The sequence below is a fragment of the Manis pentadactyla genome, chromosome 6 (genome assembly GCF_030020395.1).
Source record: "Manis pentadactyla isolate mManPen7 chromosome 6, mManPen7.hap1, whole genome shotgun sequence".
NCBI classification, from domain to species: domain Eukaryota; kingdom Metazoa; phylum Chordata; class Mammalia; order Pholidota; family Manidae; genus Manis; species Manis pentadactyla.
Window position 1 is genome coordinate 36,554,374 of NC_080024.1, and position 18,795 is coordinate 36,573,168.

The following is an 18,795-nucleotide window of genomic DNA, read 5'->3' on the forward strand; positions in this document are numbered from 1 at the left end:
AGAGGGATTTGGTGGCTTGGAGGTTGGCGAGTTGAGATTTTAGGATTTACTATTTGATGCTAGATGAAGGCCTGAGACTTAGCCCTAACAGGATATGACATGTTCTGGATTTTGTGGCCAACCTGATGGGCTGACACACACTCCTACGCATCCCTATTCACCTAGTCATTAATTTTATTTGACTATATCCTCCTACTCTGGAGTTTTCCTCTCTGAATAGGAGAGTTTTGCCTTATTTTTATTTTTTATCTCCTCATGATCGATGGTGGGGAAGGGAAGCTTGAGACAGGAAGCAGATAGGTAAGCCGACAAAATACAATTTTAGTGTTTAAATTAGAAGAACAAAAAGCTGTAAGTGTTGGGATATTATTTAGTAGTGAAGAGTAACACAGATGTAACTAAAATCTTTCAGCTCAATATTTTATCCAAAGAGATCTTTTCAGAAAGTCAGGCAGTATTTATCTCACAACTCTGGCTTATGGAACTCATTTGTATGACAGCTATTATGATATCTGAACCCAGGGGCCAGAAACGGTCCCAAATTGAACCTTGCAATACCTGTGGCAGGAAGGAGTAAGGATGCATACAGAGAGGGAATAGTATTTTACATTTGCATAGTATTATTTTCCTCTTTCAAAGCACTTCTAATAGAATATCTGAAAGCACATCTAATAGAACATGAGATTATATTGCTTACTGAAATCCATTTTTTTTTCCTAATGATCATTTGGACACCATTCTATAAACTGTGTTGTTGAATTAAGGTTAACTAAGAATCTTAAGACCCAAAGGAACATTTGGTGAACTTTTGGTCTGAGGCTCAGACTGTGAGAGATTTCTAGACTTCTTCCTTAAACTACAAATGCTCCTTGGAAGGGTTATACTAGTAGGTAATAGCTTAAAATGGAGTTGTGTACATTTTAGCATGCGTGAGTTGGCAGTTAACCTGAAAAGACAGAGAGGAGTTTCAAGGTGGTAAAGGAAGTTGGCTCGAAGAGGAGGATGCCTCTAGGAGGGGAGAAAATTCGCAGGGGCTGCCAGGGCCAAACGCACCTCGCCAGCCGTGAAGTGTTCTCCCCGCAGCCTTCCCAGGAAGCTGTGCTGGGCGCCTCCGCTATCTGCTCACAGGGCCCTGCACTCCCCTGACTAAGCACTAGCACGCGTGGCTTATTTGTTCAGCTCATTCTGTCCCCAGACTCTAAGTTCTTTGGGGTTAAGGGCTCCTGTCCCTCCCCATTGCTTTCCAGCTTTCCTCAGCGTATAGTGGAGACCCAGGAAATTTTTATAAGATAAATGATAGCTTTAATCCATAATTTTATGACCTTCTCTCTGATACCATCCATGTTTTCAAAAGGAATGACTCAGGAGCATGTCAGACAGTCAAGTGTTTCTCTGTGTCTTAATTCTTTAGAAAAGTATCCAATTTCCCTTTGGGATAATAAAAATAACAGATAGATAAAACTTACTGAGTGTTTATTATGTGCTGGGTACTACCCTATCATTTTATACAGATTAATTTCATTCTCACCATAACCTTCTGAGGTAAATGCTACTATTATCACCAGTTTAAAAATAAGGAAACTGAGGCAGGGAATTTCAAACTACTTGCATACAAATCTCGCCATTCTTACTTTGAAAAAAAGAAAAAAGTGCTGAATGATAATGACAAAAGTTTCTTCTATTAGTTTTTATCAAACTTCACTGTAGAGCTAATAAAAGTTAAATGCAATAAAAAAGACAAGGAGAGGAATTAATCCCTGGGGAACCTCGCATAGTGCCTAAGGGTGTCATTACAGAACAACCTATGTAACAAGTTCCTAAAATCCATATGAATGTGGAGCTATGTTAGAGAAAAATACCAAGTGGAGGATCCGGGAGCACAGACACTGTGTCCACCAGGTGGCACTAGTGCCTCTACATGAGAGGCGTGGGTGGGCATACTTCTGACTGTGCCCTCGGCACCCTTGGCAAACAGATTCAGGGACTGGCCTTCAGTTTCCTAGGCCCACAGCTTTGTATCCAGGACGAATTGAGTAGCTGTCAGACACCCGCCAGCGCACTTTGTCTGTTCTGCTCTTAGAGGAGGCAGCTCTCCGTGCATAGTCCTGTGGTATAGTGGATAGATGCAGGCCTGTTTCAAACCCATGTTCCAGTGTAGGTTTCTTCGAATCCCAGGCCTACCACTTACTAGGTGTACGACGTTGGGCAAGTTATTTAACTTTTCTGCGGTCCAGGACCCTAGTCTGTGAAATGCGGACGATCTCTGTACTACCTCATTCTGCATCACCCCCTGTACCAGGGCTCTGCTCACAGGGGCCCACATGTGGGTTCTAAGAAATGGAATTAATAACGTGACCTTTACATAGCTGGGCTCTCAACTGCAATCAACATTTTCGGCTCAGAATATACCATTAGGGAGATGCCCTTGAGTTTCAGGTTTTAAATGCTAATGCAAAGCCCTGACTATATACTGGATGTAAAGTGGCCATTTTAAGAAGAAATGTAGCCTTAGCCTCTCCCGTGAACTAGCCACTTGTCCAGGTGCGGCAGCTGCGAAGGTGAGCAGGGCAGGCATGACCCTCACCTTCTGGGGGCGTGTAATCCAGCAGGTGGGGAAACGGTAAACAAATAAGGACATAAGAGCAAACAGCCCACATGTACCAAGTGCCAGGTTTTACAGGAATGTGAAGCACGTGACTCTAACCTGGTCTGTGGGTCAGGGAACTTCAAAGCTAAAGCGGCAGTAGGAGGTAGTCAGGTAATTAGTCACAAGAAGGGGGGGTGAGCATTCGAGGGAAAGAAACGGCATTTGCATAGATCCCTAAGTGGGAAGGAATCTGCTCAGTTAAAACAATCGAGAAATTTTCAGTTCAGCCAAAAGGCAGAATGAGTGGGTCAGAGAGGCTGGAAGCTGGAGAGGTTGCCTGTTGGGCAATAAGGAGTATAAAGGATTTTAAAAAGAAAAGTGACATGATCAAATGCGCATTTTTTTAAAAGGTTATGACTGAAATGGGGAGGCTGGACTGAGGAGGTAAGAAGAACTGGGCGAGACCAATGAGAAGCTTTTGTATTTTAGCTGGATGACAACGGCAGCTCGAACCAGAGTGGTGGGAAGGGTGTGGCTTTGAGAGACGTTTAAGATGTGGATTTGTTGATTAGATGTGTGAAAGGGCGGGTTCTGGTTTCTGGCTTAAACATGGGGATTGATGATATTGCCACTTCCCAAGGCAGAGAACACTGGAGAAACAGCAGTTTGGGAGGAAACCTTATGTGTTCATTTCAGGACATTTTGAGTTTGAAGCACTTAGCAAGTATTCAAGAGGAGATTTAAAACATTTATATGTGTAAAGCTTAAAACAAAGACAGTGGTTGTTCATATAGATTTCAGTGTTATCAGCATACAGATAGAACCAGAAACTCTGACGAGGCCTTCTAAGGAGAAAGAAAGTGTGCAAAGAGAAGCCGTCCTGGGGTAGCACTTCAGGGAACTTCATGTTCCAAACTGGGAATCAAACACCAGTAATGAAAACAGAGAAGTAACGGTCAGAGGTGCAGGAGGAAAGCCAGAGATCTCCTGCCCCCAAAAGGAGTCTGACAGAGGAAGGGGTGCGTGGCATCGAAAGCTACTGAGAAGTCAGGGAAGCTAAGAATGAAAATGTGTCTTGGATCAGGGACAAGGAAGTCGTTGGCCACGTTGGTGGGAACAGACCCTGCATACGCTGAAGGCTGAAGCCAGATTGCCATGAGGTGGAAAGTTAGGTGTGAGGCGAGGGAATTGTGATGCTAGAAGCTAAAAACATTTCTAAAAATTCCACTGGAAAGGTGAGGTGGAGGGAGGGGTTTTTTCACATGGGAGAAACATGAACAATTTAAAATGCTGATATAGCAAAGTCAGTAGAGAGAGAGAAATGTTGAAAATACAGGCGAGAGCAAGGTTCTTGAAGGCAGCAAGGGACAGGATCTAGAACACAGGAGGAAGCCGACTCTAGAATGTCTGTAGAACCGGTAGGAGGAGGTTGCACAGCATCTAAGCAATGCCTGCCGTTGTCTCTTAAGTACAAAGGGCGTCATCAGCTGACGATCAGGGAGGGCCAGGTAGGAACAGAGGGAAAACTGAAGTAGTCGAAGTGCAAACTAAGCAAGATGAACACCCAACCGAGGTTTGTGCCCACTGACTGAGAGCAGCACGAATAGGAGAAGGAATGTGATTTTCTGCCGCAGTGTTCAGAGCCCAGGGGTCATACAGAGATAGGGAACTGCTGGGTTCATTCCCTGACAAATTCTTACTGTGATCTGCTCTAGCCAGAGCCTCTGCCATGCCCTGGGCTCTGAGGGCAGCATAAGGAAGATGAGGACAAGGTAATTTGGGATATTAACAAGAGAGTGAATTAAATGATGGACCATAGAATCTTAGCTGTGTAGGGGAGGAAATAGTTTTCCTCTGAGGTTCTGTGGCTGAGCCTGAAAATTGAACTGGCAAAAGACAGATTAACAGGACAGCGTACAAGTTTTATTTGGTGTTAGCATTTTCACATAGCACGGAGCCTTCATAGAAAAGAAATGAAGCCCCAAAGAAGCTGGTAGGCCTGAGAGCTTATATGCCATTTCAGCAAAGAACAATACAGTGTGGACATGTGACAAGACAAAGGGGAAAGAGTTTGGGGCCAAGAGCACTAAATGGTGGGAAAGTGACTAGTAAATACACAAAGGGAACTAATGAAAGATAAGGGGTATTCCAGTAGGTCTGTTTTGTACAGATTCACTCTTTTCCAGCAATAAGAGTGTTCTCCTTTTCCTGGTATAAAGAGGGCATCTTTCTCATGGGAAACTAATGTCCTGTTTTTAAGTAGAAAGGGAGAGGGCAGGGAGCCTTTCTTGCATCTGCTGTTCTGAAGTGCCTTCTGCAGAAAATAACCAATATGCCAAAGTGGCATATTTGGGGATGGCAGGTTCTGATCCCCTTCAACTACTTGGGAAGGGAAGTGAAGGAAAGAGAGAATGCATGAATATGTACACAGTAGAGGTGGAGAGCCTCAGGAGGCCTCGCTGCAGTGAAAGAACCAGTGCCCTGGGGTTTGGGCTACAACCATGGAAGAACAGGAGGTGTGGCCAGAGACTAAAATTTCTGAGTTACTGAGGTGAACTATTGATGTAGCAGTAAGAATTGATGGCTGAGGGGAAGGAGAAATGAAAGTGATCTTTTAAAATGCAAATTTAAAAAGGTCACACTTACACACAACACTTTTAGGTGTTCTTAGGGAAAAGATAAACATTCTTAACCTGGTCTGTGATGCCCACTGCCTCCAGTGTCACCCCATGACGACTCTTCCCAGCCAACTCCCATCTTCGGCTTCAAAGCCTTTGAAAATGCTGCTTCCTTGACCTGAAATGCTACCCCCTCACCTAGCCCCTAAAGCTCTACCAGGTTAACCCCTACTCAGCTTTGAGTATTTAGGTATTAGCCTAATGTCACTGCCTCAAAAAAGAGCCCCCTTTGCCCTCAGTCTAGTTCCATGAACTTTCCCTTCATAGCAATTATTACAAGTTATCTTATATTCATGTGATCTTTAAAACTTTGTCTTTGAGTTTTCCCCCCCAAATCATAAGCTCCATGAGAGGAGCAAAGGTATATGCTTTGCTTTTTGTGGCCCAGCCACAAGCTCTGTGCCTAGTACATATCAGGTGCTTGCCAAGTACTTGTTAAATAAGTGGATAAATAAAGAGGTGAAGTGACTTGCCCAAAATCACTCCTTGAACTTGCTAAGAATAACATTTATAATATGTGCTCATTAAATTTTATACCTTGGTGATATTTGCATATATGCCACGATGGGTGAACGACAAAAACAGACGCGACTGGCTGCAAATAATACAAAAACTTAAAGAGAGAGCAATACAAAACAGGGGGTAACAGCAGGAGGCTTCATACCCAGAAGTCTTCCCTCGGGTTTCTGCTGCAGAATGAGGGTGGTGAGAGGAGTAGATGGTCCCTTTTGCATAATTACAAGAGGCTTCATTTATTCTTGTCTCTCTTCCTGCCTGACCATTGTGGAAATTCTAGCTACCTACATGCCTTACTACCAGGAGCAAGGAGCATGTCCAAGACGACCCCTGGACATCACGGGGAACAGGCAGACCTTGGAGATACAGCAGGTTTGGTGCCAGACCACCACAGTAAAGCAAACAGTGCAATAAAGCAAGGCAAATGCATTTTTTGGTTTCTCCATGCACATAAAAGTTGTGTTTATACCACATTGTAGTCTATTAAGTGTACAATAGCATCGTGTCTAAGAAAACAGTGTACATGCCTTAATTTTAAAATAGTTTACTGCTAAAAAATGCTGACCATCAGCTGAGATCTCAGCAAGTACTGTCACTGATTACGGTCACCATAACTAATATGATAATGAGGAAAAAGTTTGAAATATTGCAAAAATTACAAAACTGCAACAGAGACATGACGTAAGCAAAAGCTGTTGGGTAAATGGTGCCCGTAGACTTGCTTGACACAGGGCTGCCACAAGACTTCGATCTGTGAAAAATACAACAAGTGAAGTGCAATAAAATGAGGCAGCCTTCGTTGGCTGCCAGGCTGAGTGAAGAGAAGGTCAGTTCCTCAGGAGTATGCCCTAGCAGGCCCGAGGCCTGTCTAAGGCCTAGACCTGCCCATCTCTTATCTTGAGCTTTCACTTAAACAATTGGCAGCAAGATACTTGAACCTATTATCTGAGGATTTTGTTCATGTATTTTCTTGCAACCCTGCAGTCCTTCCATTCTGCAGCCAGAACATGGGCCATGCACTAGCTCAGAGAAAAAAGAGTATTTTGCTGATCTGAGTGCAAATGTAAAGCCTACAGGGAACATGCTCTCAGGTGAAGTTAACGGATTTGAGAGAATACACAATGACACTGGAACAAGATTTTCTGCCCCAAAGGGTTGTTTGATGAGTCAAGAGTGATAAGTTTCCCTGAGTGTCAGAGGGGAAACAAAGTACATGAGCTTCGTGTTTGTTCCTAGAGAAAAAAGAGATCTCCTTACCTCCTCCCAAACCCACTGCTGGAGGAGAGACAACAGAAATCCCAATTAAGTAGAAGTAACTCTCTGGTTGCAGGTAGAGGAAGTGTCAAGATGTCAGAATAGAAATGGCTATGAAGTTTCTCTCGATTCATGGACCTGAGGCTGCTTCACGGAGCATGCCCAGCCCACCTTGATGTGGCACAGGGGAATGGGTCCAGTGTGTTCATGAAGGGTGCACACTGCCAGAGGCCCTCGGACAGCCCTCTCAGGCCATGCTGCCTGATATGCAGGGGCCTCAGGAGGAGCTTTGCAGCAGGGACAGCCACAGACCTTAAAAGTTCCTTCCAAACAGCCATATGGGTAGCCCAATCCCTGAGGGCCAGATGAGACAACGGACCTCAGTGGATGCCAGTCTATCCCCCCATTCTCCCTCCCATTAACTTGGTCCCTAAAACATAGAGCTAATACCATGGACAGGAAAAGAGAGGGTCTTTGAATTGTCTAGGATTACATTTCTGCCACTTGCAAGAATCTGAACCTGCTGTCAATGGTATTCACTACTTTCTATATTTAAAAAATGTGGTTTTTTTATTACTGAAAAATAAATTTACATTTCTTGGACACTTGAGTCTGTGAATAATGATGCGTATTCTACACACTTATTGCTAGTTAACTTTTCTTGCATTACAGAGTCTGGTCTCTCCAGCTGAGCTGCAAGATATTCACGGCTGAAGAGTAATCCCTTCCTGCCCCCTTTTCTTCCTGCTCAGCACCTTGGACATAATAGTTTTGAAAGAAAAACTTAGAATAGGATGTGCAGTAATTTTGTTTACACATTTTTGGCGAGAGTGTAAGTCCAAGAGTTTCTCAGCTCTGGTTTCTTTTGTTATTCCCCCAAGTACTTGTTTTTCACATTAAGAGATAACAAATATTTGCCAACACCTACCATGCACAGGCCTAACTTCTGAGTCTTCCTGGGTAGGCAGCCCTTGTCTTTAAAGACCTTGTTACTGGAGATGTAGCAAGATGCAGCTAAGTGAATTTAATAAGTATTGACTTTAGGACAACACCTAGGGAATTCTGTTGTGTGTTATTTTAAAAACATGTGTAATCTGATTCCAAAGGGACAAATGTTTATTTGAGAAAAATTGAATTTAGAAGTAAATTGCACTCAGTAACACAGAACCTGTAAAATTAGTAGTACTGACTACCCTTAAGTAACCTTTTGGTGTGTATCACTACTTATGGATTGTAAAAATGTTTCATTATCTATTGGAGTTTGTTACTTAAAGGAATCCCTAATATACTAGGGTGTGTGTGTGTATGTGTTTATGTGTGTGATTTTTTTCTTTCTCCTAAAAAGAGTATGGTGGTATTCAGTGACTAAATGTATTTGGTGATGAAATATATTACATTGATGAAAGAAATCTGAAACTATATTGCAGATTAGAAAAAGTTAAAAATTAGATGGGTGGAGTGGGAAACTAAATAAAATATATACTTGACTCTAATCCATGACATAGCCAGGAAAACAGCACTGATGATTAACTCATATCACCTCCTCATGGAAGCTCTCCCATCTTCCCTCTGGCAAAATTAGCTAGAACCTCTGTGCTCCTGAATATTTTTGCTACCTGTATTTAACAATATATTATTATTTTAACAAAAATAATATATGGTATTATTTCTGTCTTATATTTTAGAGAGGCATTATAATGTTGTTGTTAAGACATAGATTTTTGGATTTAAACAGTCCAAGTTCAAATATCAGCCTTACCATTTGCTAGCTATGTGACCTTGGACAAGCTAGTTAGCCTTTCTGAATCTGTGTCCTCATCTGTCAAATGGAAGTAATGGTACCTACTTCATAGACTTGTGAGAGATAATTAGGACAATATTTGCAACATGCTGACCCACCCCAAAAGTCAATAAATAATAGGTATAATTATTTTTATTACAGAACTGGCTATATTGCACCGCAATTACTGGTTTAGCAATGCTTTCCTCTTTAGACTGTGAACACCGAGACAGCAGGCTCTGGGTCCTCACCTTTCTCCCTCCTAGCAGAGTAACTCATAAACAATAAGCAATCCATGTTTGTTAAAGGATAAAACAGCTGTGGAAAGTGCCAGACCAAGTGCTTATCCTAGGAGTTCTGAGATTTTAGATTTTTAGAGTTACTGAGATTTTAAACACAAACTCTAACTGCAAACCGTTGACTCTTATAATCAATATTATATAGGGTCGTTTCTACTTTTAACACAAACTAACATTTAATGAGCACTTACTATGTGGCAAGTTTGTGCTCTACTTTGTATTTAAACCACTCTATGAGACAGACATTATATTCTCTTTAAAGGATGAGGAAACTGAGGCCCAGTGAAGGTGCTGTGAAGCTGGTGATTTCTGAGATTTTGTTAGAATCCCCTGGAAAGTCCTGGCATTCTGTCCTTCCATTGGAGTGTCTGTGCAGGCGGTAGGGAAAAGAAACAACCACATATTTTTCTTCCTCTTTAGTAAAATATTTTATTTATTTTGCAGTCTCTTTTCTCTTCTGGGAAAACAAGCAAAAGAAATTCTTGCTTCATTCATGATTTTACCCCTGCTGAGGTCCAGGGCAGAATTTCTTCCCTGCAGAGAGCTCTGTTCAAGGATATAAATGAAGGTTCCAGAATGCCACGGAGCATCCCAACTGGTAATTATTTTGTTAAGTGGGGTTTAAATAGACTTTCAATACATTAAAATAATGATACAATAACTCATATCCCATCTCTGTGTAGAAAAACAATTATCTGTGAAACCATAAAACTCTGAATAAGCTAAATAAAATTGAGAGTGGAGGGTATTAAGAATTTTTCCAAAAGCAACTTGCTTTCAAAGAGAATATTCAATCTCGAATGATCATGCTGTTTTGTTAATGAAATTTATCAGTTACTTGTTCATGTTGCTTGCATGAGTGAAAGATGTGTTTTAAAAATAAGAAAAACATTGGAATTATTTTACATCAAGGAAGCTGATTGGAATCTTTCCAGATTCCACATTTGTTTCTATTGAGCAGAAGTCTTCATTACTTGGGAAAATATTTTTATTTCTTCCTCTCCTTTTCTAAGTGTCCTACAAAGACCTGTCCTCAGATGGGAAACATTTCCTCAGTCCCAAAGGAGTCCGGCGTTTGCCTGGAGAAACAGCTGAACTGCGCGCTGAAGGGGCCTCTCAAGAAGAAGATGATGCCGCCTGCAAATAACGTTTTCAAACATTTTCCACATACTTTCTTCATTCATACGAGCAGCTGCCATATGATAGATAAAATGTGATTCGGAGAACATTCTATTATTTTTCTTTCACATACATCATAAAATGAGGCAAAAAAAATGCCGTTTTGAAGGGACCATCTGCATAGTGCCTAGGGTATTTATTCTTTAAAAATCTTATTTCAATTTACTTTCAGAATTAGAGAAACAGCAGGGGCCACTAGATTAGGTAGAGATCAATTGTTATCCTTCACTGAGGAAATAAATAGATTAAAGGGTTGGGGGGGAAATCCCTGAAATAAGAATTCTGCCTTATTTTTGCTAGCATTCCCATAATAATAATGACCTAGAACACATTAAGTAGGGAAATTAATTCCATCTCGTGAAAGTGTCTTCTAATATACTAGTAAGAATTGACATGGGAAATATGTAGTGAATTTAAAACCAATTTAATCATAAAGGAAGTTGGTGTCTGCTCAGCAGTACTTTCTGTACTAAAACGGGTAACCCTTTCCTGAAAAAATACTCAGAAAGATACTCTTACTGTGAAACTTTGTCCTGGAATTGAGGATGGGATTGCTTCTGGCCCCAACTCTCAGAGAGAGATCATTTTCCAAAGAGATGAAATGAGAAGTGTGATGAATGGCAGGCAATGACTTCACTCAAGGCCCATAGCAGGTACTCATTAAATGCTTGATGAATAAATGATGGAGAATGCGACTAGTTATTTGGGGTAATAAGGGCTGCCATTTGGAACATTCCAGAAGGAAAGAGTCTCATTTACTTCCATTAGGTGAGAGTTTATTTCTTCCTTCCTTCCTCCATCTGTTGATGCCTGCCATGTGTCGGGCTTTGTCCTTGGGACTGAACATACAGCTGTGAACATCATGGATGTTTCAGGAGCTGGCGTCCTGAAAGAGGAGAAGTGAAACAAACAAGCAAAAACCCTGTAACCTAGCCACTGACTTCAGGTAGCAGCATCCTGTGGCTCCAGTCCTCCCTGCCTGGAAGTTAGGACAGGCCCGGTGTGCAGGCAGCAAAGAGGGCCTCGCTGGGGAGCTCTTGTCCCTGTCACCTCTCCTAGGCAGCTGACTGGCTCAACTTTCCTCATCTCAAATTCTCAATTAAAAAGTGGGAACCAGAAGAGGGCCCCTGCTCCAGAAAAAACATGTCAGGATAATAAATGAACCTCTTATGTCTTCTCTTAAAAATTGCTCATTTAGGCATGTTAGGCTCTAGTTTGCCTGGCTGCATCTGCCATCAGAATAATTGGATAATTTAAACAGATTTTCTTGAGAACAATGGATGTGTTTCTACAGACAAGTGATTATCACACAGTTCTCCTGTCTTTCCTCACTGTCCTTCCTCCTAACCTTTATAACCACCATCCTCTCTTGTTTTGCCTTACATAGTTGAATAAAAATCGGGGTCTGGAGTCTACATTTTCAACAAGGATGGCCCACATCATCCTCTGATAACAGACAATATCCACTTCATTTGTGGCTCTGTAAGAAGGGCACTATGTCCCTCTAAACTTTCCATGTTAAAGTAGTCATAGTTTGCTTTTTATGTGTAAGACTTCTCTACCATGCAGATGGAGGGAGATGAAGTCTGGTTTCACCTGCTGCTGAATGGTCTGGCTCAGGCAACCCCTTTAAACATCCACACATGGAGGAAGTCACTAACCAAAAGGTTATTTGACTTTCAGCATCAGATGAATAAATAAATAATAAAATATTTTAAATATCTGGGCTGTTGAATTAGAATTCACACTTAGGTCTCTGATGCTTGGATGTTACTGCACAGCCAGTGTTGAATCTGTTTTCCAAGTGGGTCCATTGTTGTCATGTGGGAACCTTTTCTATGAACTGGTGTGACTGGATCTTGAGGAACAAGGCCATGGAATGAAGCCAGTCCAGCAGCACTTAGGGACTGCTTGTCCCCTTGTTACTACCCTAGGCAAGACCCTGTGGAGTTGGGTGACAGCAAAGCCAGGTGGCCGTAGGGGGGCAAGCCCAGGTGGCCCAATTCCAAGCTTGGTGCGTAGAAGAAATGCTCCTGAAAGTACCACTCCAGGCCACGTGGCAAAGGTGTGGCCACATTGGACCTCAGTCAGAGGGAGGAGCTCTTGGGAAGAAAGGTGTTTGGTAGTCTGTGGATTAAAGGTCAGGACAGAATGTCAAGTGTCAAAATCAAAAGCTATGCCCTCAAATTAAAGGCCTTCACACAATGAGCATGTGGAAAGAAGCCCTCTGACATTCATGGAAGAGGATGCCATTCTGTCTCCTAGAACGCCTATATTCTCTGAAGAAATAACACAATTAATTTTAATGTTGCACCAAATGTTGATTAGTATATTCACCTTCTGATCAAAGGTTCCTCTCATTTCTTGAGTTCCAGGGTTGCATGGTATAGTTTTCTGTTGCTGCGTAAAAAGTTGTCCAGCTTAAAATAACAAACTTACCTCCTACAGTTTCTGAGGGTCAGGAATCAAGCAGTGGCTTATCTGGATGGTCCTATCTCAGGGTCTGTCTCCTGAGGCTGCAGTTGAGCTCTGCTAGCTGGAATGTTCCCAAGACAGCTCATGCACATGGCTGCTGGCATGAAACCTCAGTTTCTCACCACCTGGGCTTCTCCAAGGGCTGCCCAAATATCCTCCTGACATGGCAGCTGTCTTTTCCCAGAGCAAGTGACCCAAGAACAGGCAGAAGCCATATGCCTTTTATCATTGATCACAAAGATACACACTATCTCTTCTGCTGTATTTTATTCATTAGCAGTGAGGCATGAAGTCCAGTCCATAGTCAAGTGGGGAATGGGAATTTGGTTCTACCTTTTAGAAGAACTGTTGAAGAATTTTAAACTCCTACCTAAAATATTCATCCTGAATATCAGAGAATGTAGTATACTCAAGGACCAGCTGTAAGAATTGGGGAACCCAGTGCAAAATAGAAATGCAGAACCACTTGTTTAAGAATTATTGAGAATTTCAAGACAGTGACAGGAGAACATTAAACCAAACATGGTCCCTTCTAGGTGCCAGCTCTTTGCTCCTGCCCAGGTTGCATACGGAGGAAAGCAGTCCTGACTATAGCAATTAAGAGCATGGGCTCTGAAATCAAGAGTTTGAATCCCAGCCCCACTGCTTAATAATTGTGTAACTCTTGGGAAAATTACTTAATATCTCTGAATCTCAATTTCCATTTCTCTAAAATGGGCATGATTCATCTACCTGCCACTTAAGATTTCTGTGAGCCTTAAATGAAGTAATTGCAGCACCTGGCTTTCAGTTGGCACTTGAAAACTTGTAGATACAATGATTACATTTTCAAGGAGCTTTAGGGATGAAGACAGGGGCCGCTGTGCTGATAGCTCAGATGGATTATTTAGCTGATGATCGTGAATGCCTTAAAGCAGAATGCTTTCTGCAGTAGCACCTCTCTTCTCCCTAGCATAGACCCGTATGTTCAAGAGATGAAAAACGTGGCCTGTAAGCTGCTACAAGAACAGCTAAGATGTATTTCAGAAATGGCATGTTTTCAGAATTCTAAAAAGTAGGACCAAAGTTACTATTTAAGAAAACCCATATAAGAAGACCAGTGTTTCATTGACTGTTTTAATAGTAGGCCTTTATCGGTACCTTAGAAACTGTTGCCATGAACTACTCTGTATTAAAAACTCAGTTGATGAGACTGAATATTAAATAAAAACTTCCTGTAGGCTCAAAAACAAAAGCAAAAACTAAAACTGTTGCTGGATGAGGTCTTAATACTGGCAAAGTGATTTTATAAGACATTTTAGAGCCTTAGGCTGGCTCTCTGCTTCCTTTCTTAAGCAGCTTGAGCACGGCCCAGTGAAGCACACAAAAACGGAATGAGCTGGTGCCAACGCCACGCCACGGCTCAGGTGAGCCACAGCTGGCGCTCCAGCCACCCTGCTTTGGAGGTTCCATTTCACACCAAACAACTGCCTTCTTCAAAGAACCCATCAACTGTTTCCCCGTGGACCTTCAACGATGCTCTTAACCATAGCAAATCACTGGGCCAAGACAAGTTTGCTTATCTGACAAAAACGACAGGCTCTAGCCTGTGAAGTGGGGTCCACAGAATCCAGGAGCACAGTTCTGGGCTTTGCAGGGCTACGCCACAGTGCCTAGAAGGGTTGAAAGCAGGTTCAAGGGGTGCCTCACTTGCCTCTTCTGAAAAGGTGGTCTAATCAAGGACCTGAGTAAGGAAAGGCAGAGGTACCAGTTATTTATCTGCGTGAACAGATTAACAGGAAACATTAAGAAAAATAGCGTGAGTTGGATTCTTTTGACAAACACAGTAACACAATACAGACAAATCAGGTATAAGTGTGAATAGAATTTTTTCCCCACTTAACTACAGGCAATGCTATGTTCTTAGCAATAATCTTCTATTTCTCAAGGAACTTCTTTATTTATTCCCCAATCCAAAATTAGTTTCTTAATTTGAAACAGCCATAAACAAACATTACTAAAGAAATCCCCTGAGCTCCCTTCTCCCACACCCTCTCCCCCCACACACATTTTTTTCTGCTGGTTTGTTTGTTCTCAGTTCTTTCTGCCTTTGTGCTCAGCACAAGGACCTGCAGTGGTCTGGCTTTCTGAAATCCCTTCATAAGTCTCTTGAAAGATATTTCAATTCCATTTTGACAGGAGAGAATTAAATTCACATTCATTTCAATCAATTATGTATTAAACCCCAACAAACTTCGATTACAGAGAAGTATGGATTTTAGTAGTCTCCTGGTTTCTAAGGATGCTTGCAGCTCTGTAATTCTTCTGTGGGCCTGTTTTTGCTGAATAGTGAGAATAAATGGATCCTATGATCCGAGCGGCTGCAGGAACCGACTTGGAGAAGGATCCCTTCTCTTTTTCGCTCCTTGACTTCCCATCTTTGCCACCTCCTCTTCCTTCCCTTCCCCTCCTTTCCTCCTCTGACCTCCCTTCCTTCCCTTCCCTATATCAACAACGAATTCCATAGGCATATGGCTTTCTTCTTCAGACTCAACACCATCTTTATAAAGAGGAATGTGCTGGTCGTCGGCCGGTGGCTCTGGCCTCCGCGCTCTGCTCTGTGTCACGGAGGCGCTTTCCAGCCTCCTCCGGGCTGAGCCAATGGGAGGCCTGGGCGGAAACTGGGGGGAGGAGCGGGGAGCCGGGACTTGCTCCTTCTCTGTGTTCTGAGAGGTTTTCTCTGGCAGTGCCTGCTTCTCCTCCACGATTCCAGATGCTGTCAGATATTCCCCTCTTTGTGGTCTCAGCGCCTGCCAGGAATCCTCCCCCTGTGCTTTCGACCTCTTGCTGAGGATCCCATCTTCCAGCCTCTCCTAACGCGGCCTTCTCGCTGAGTCCCTACAGCCCGCCGGGGCTTAATGGCTTCTGACTGTTGATGATCTTTGGGTAATCCTCACGATCCCTTACTCAGCTCTTTGGTTCTGGTTCTTCCAGGGCATGTATAACAATTTCCTATATTAAAGTCTCCGTTTAGAACACCTATAGTGGATGCTGTCTTCTTCACTGGGTTCTGACTAATGTAGGGGTCTCAAGATTATAACAACAAATAGCAGGAGCTTCCGGGTTGGCAAACACGTGGGGGACTGGGAGTGACGTGTCTGAAGAGAGCACGGAGGCTCTAAGCCCCTTAAAACATATCTGGTCCTATGCATCGCTTGCATCTGGCTGTTGCAGAGTTACATTCTTTTATAATAAACTAGTGATCCAAAATCAATTTAAGAAATTATAACCTCCTCCAAACCTCAGATTTCAAGTCTTTTGAAGTCTCCAATAGTGGAATCTAGTCCTCAAAGAATGGAGCCATAGATGGAGTGAGCCCAGGCCCCTGAGTCCCCACATGGAGGAAGGCAGCCTACTGAACAGGAGCACCTTCCTCAAACTGGCACGTGCTCAAGGAAGAAACTATTATTGCATTTGTGTCATTATATATTAAATGGTTTTTTGTTACAACAACCTACCCAACTAACTCTACTAGAGAGTATGAGTTGTACGTGAAGAAGAGATAACACTCTAGCAATAGCTTAAATCTTGAAAAGGTAATCTGCGTAATAAATAATAAACATACACATTTTAATTGACTTTTGGACTGATAAAGTTATCAGATTTACACATGGTAATGGAATCTTCTTTGTGTATGACTTAATCAGCCATGTAAACATGTTTAGACTAACGTGTGAGCAGGTCTGCCAATGTTGAGAAAGAGACACAAAATTCCCAGACACAAGGGATTCATTATAATTTTGATGTAGTAAAATAATAATGTGAAAAGAACAATTAAAATAAAACAAAAAACAGTGACAAAAAACCACCACAGCAACATTTCTGACCAACAGTTCTCCAGAGCGGAATGCTGCCACACATGACCTTATCCTATGCTCCTTGGGGTTTTGATACAAACAGCAAACCTTACAAAACTAATGGCTGGCAAAACCCAATGTCAGAGGTAAGTCTGGGGTGCCCATAAATGGCACACAAGGGCGATAGTCGAAAGGTCTTTTCCTCCAGGAGCCAGGGGCCTCCTGTTTCTGGGACTCTCCTAAACATGGAGAGGAGGATTTTCTGCCCTTACCTCACTAATATTTGTGTTTACAGCAAAATTGTATCTGAGGCTTGTTAGTGACTTTCCCTCTCAGTCCCATCTGAGTGGGCATGTCCCATCTGCTTTGCATCACTGCTGCAGGATGCCAGTGGTTTTGATCACTGGGGGCTTCAATAACCTTGAATCTCACCTGATAACAACACATCTTTGTTTATGAATCTGGGAAATATTTTCTATAGAGCAATGGTTGGTAATACTTTGTGAGTCAAAGGCCTTTTGGGAGAATCAGAGGACTGGTCAGAATCCTCTCCCCAAAGAAATATGTGTATGTGCACAATTATGAGTGAGCATGTGTGTGAGTGCATGCACACACATACACACACACTGACATAAATCTCCGTGGGCTTGTTGATACCAGATTAAAAATCCCCCACTCCCCAGCCCAGCCACATGGTCCTTAGTCATATATTACTCTTCAACTCATATTCAGGATGCCCTGGGTATTGCCTATGTATGTAACTATAGTTTCACAATTAAGTTATTTTTTTCCTTTCACATCCTTTTAAACAATGAACTTCAAAATATGAAATCTGTCAGCCTCTACTTGAGAGATACTTCCTTATTTTGGACTTACCCTAGGGCAGATAATTTCACGTCTTACTTGTGTTAAAAGATTTCTCTATAGTGATATTAAATGTTTCTGTACATGAAGCAGTAATTGCCTCCTGCTGTTTTGAAATATCTCTCTTTCTTATTGGCACCACATGAGATAAAGTTCTATGATTGGGACAGAGATTCATGGAGTGTTATTGTTGAACGTATGTTTATGTTGCTTTCCTGTGGTGAAAGGCCCATGACATAAGACTTCCGTTTGGGGATTGATTTGGAGCCCAGTGTAACATGTATGCTGTAATAAGTCACAGCAGACGTCATCTATGCAGTCTCCCATGCGGGTTCCAGGGTGGATAATTTTGCTCATTCTTTTGGCCTTTGATATGGCTTGTCAGGGACTAAATTCATGCTCATAACTCTGAGAAGTGCTCAGCTGTGAAATAAGTACTGAAAAGATGAAATGCAATTGATCCTGAGCCATTGTGATCTTTCAATCCCCTGTAAGGAAGAAATACGTATTTAAAGTGGCCTAATAAATCTTTTGAGTTTAAAAGTTCATAGATTAAAAATATTTATGGATTGGCTGGGGCAGGAAGACTAGAAAAACATATGTGTTGGCTCTGTAGTAGAGATAGAAACCCTAATGGAACATCAGTGATAAGCCTAGTGTTTCTGCACAGAAAGGAGAATCCTTTAGCATCAAGGCATGAGAGTGTACATCAAGTATAGAAGCCATCAGCTCCAAGATTGATTAAAAATGAAAAATTGGCTTTCCTTTAAACATCTGTAGCTATTTGTTATATTTGAGTTTATTAGAAGAAAATAGTACACTAAGCTTCTTGAGGCTTACTAGAAAGGAAAGAGGCAATTTTTAAGTTGAGTGACAAGAGCTATGTAGGACCTATGAAAGAAGACACTGGAAACTCTTAGTATTAATTTATTCATTCATGCAACAAGAATTTATTGAGTGCCTACTATATCAAGGAACTATGTTAAACACAAGAATAAGGAAATAAGTAAGACATGATTCTGCCCTCAAGATGGTTCCAGTGCAGTGAAAGAGACTGATAAATAGATAATTTGATTATGGTGTGATATACTCTACGGCAGAGGTTCAGAGTGGTTTTGGAACATGGAAGAAGTGCTTTTCTCTTGTTTGGCGAGATCAAGAGACTTTCTCAGAGGAGGTGATGTTTTCCAGAATGAGAAAATATAGCCTAGGAGAAAAGGGAGGGAGAGGTATCCCACACAGCAGAGACAGCACATGAAAAGGCAAAGATAGAGAGTCCTGATAGGTCAGGAACTGGGATGACTTGGTGCAAGAGGCCCAGGTCGGG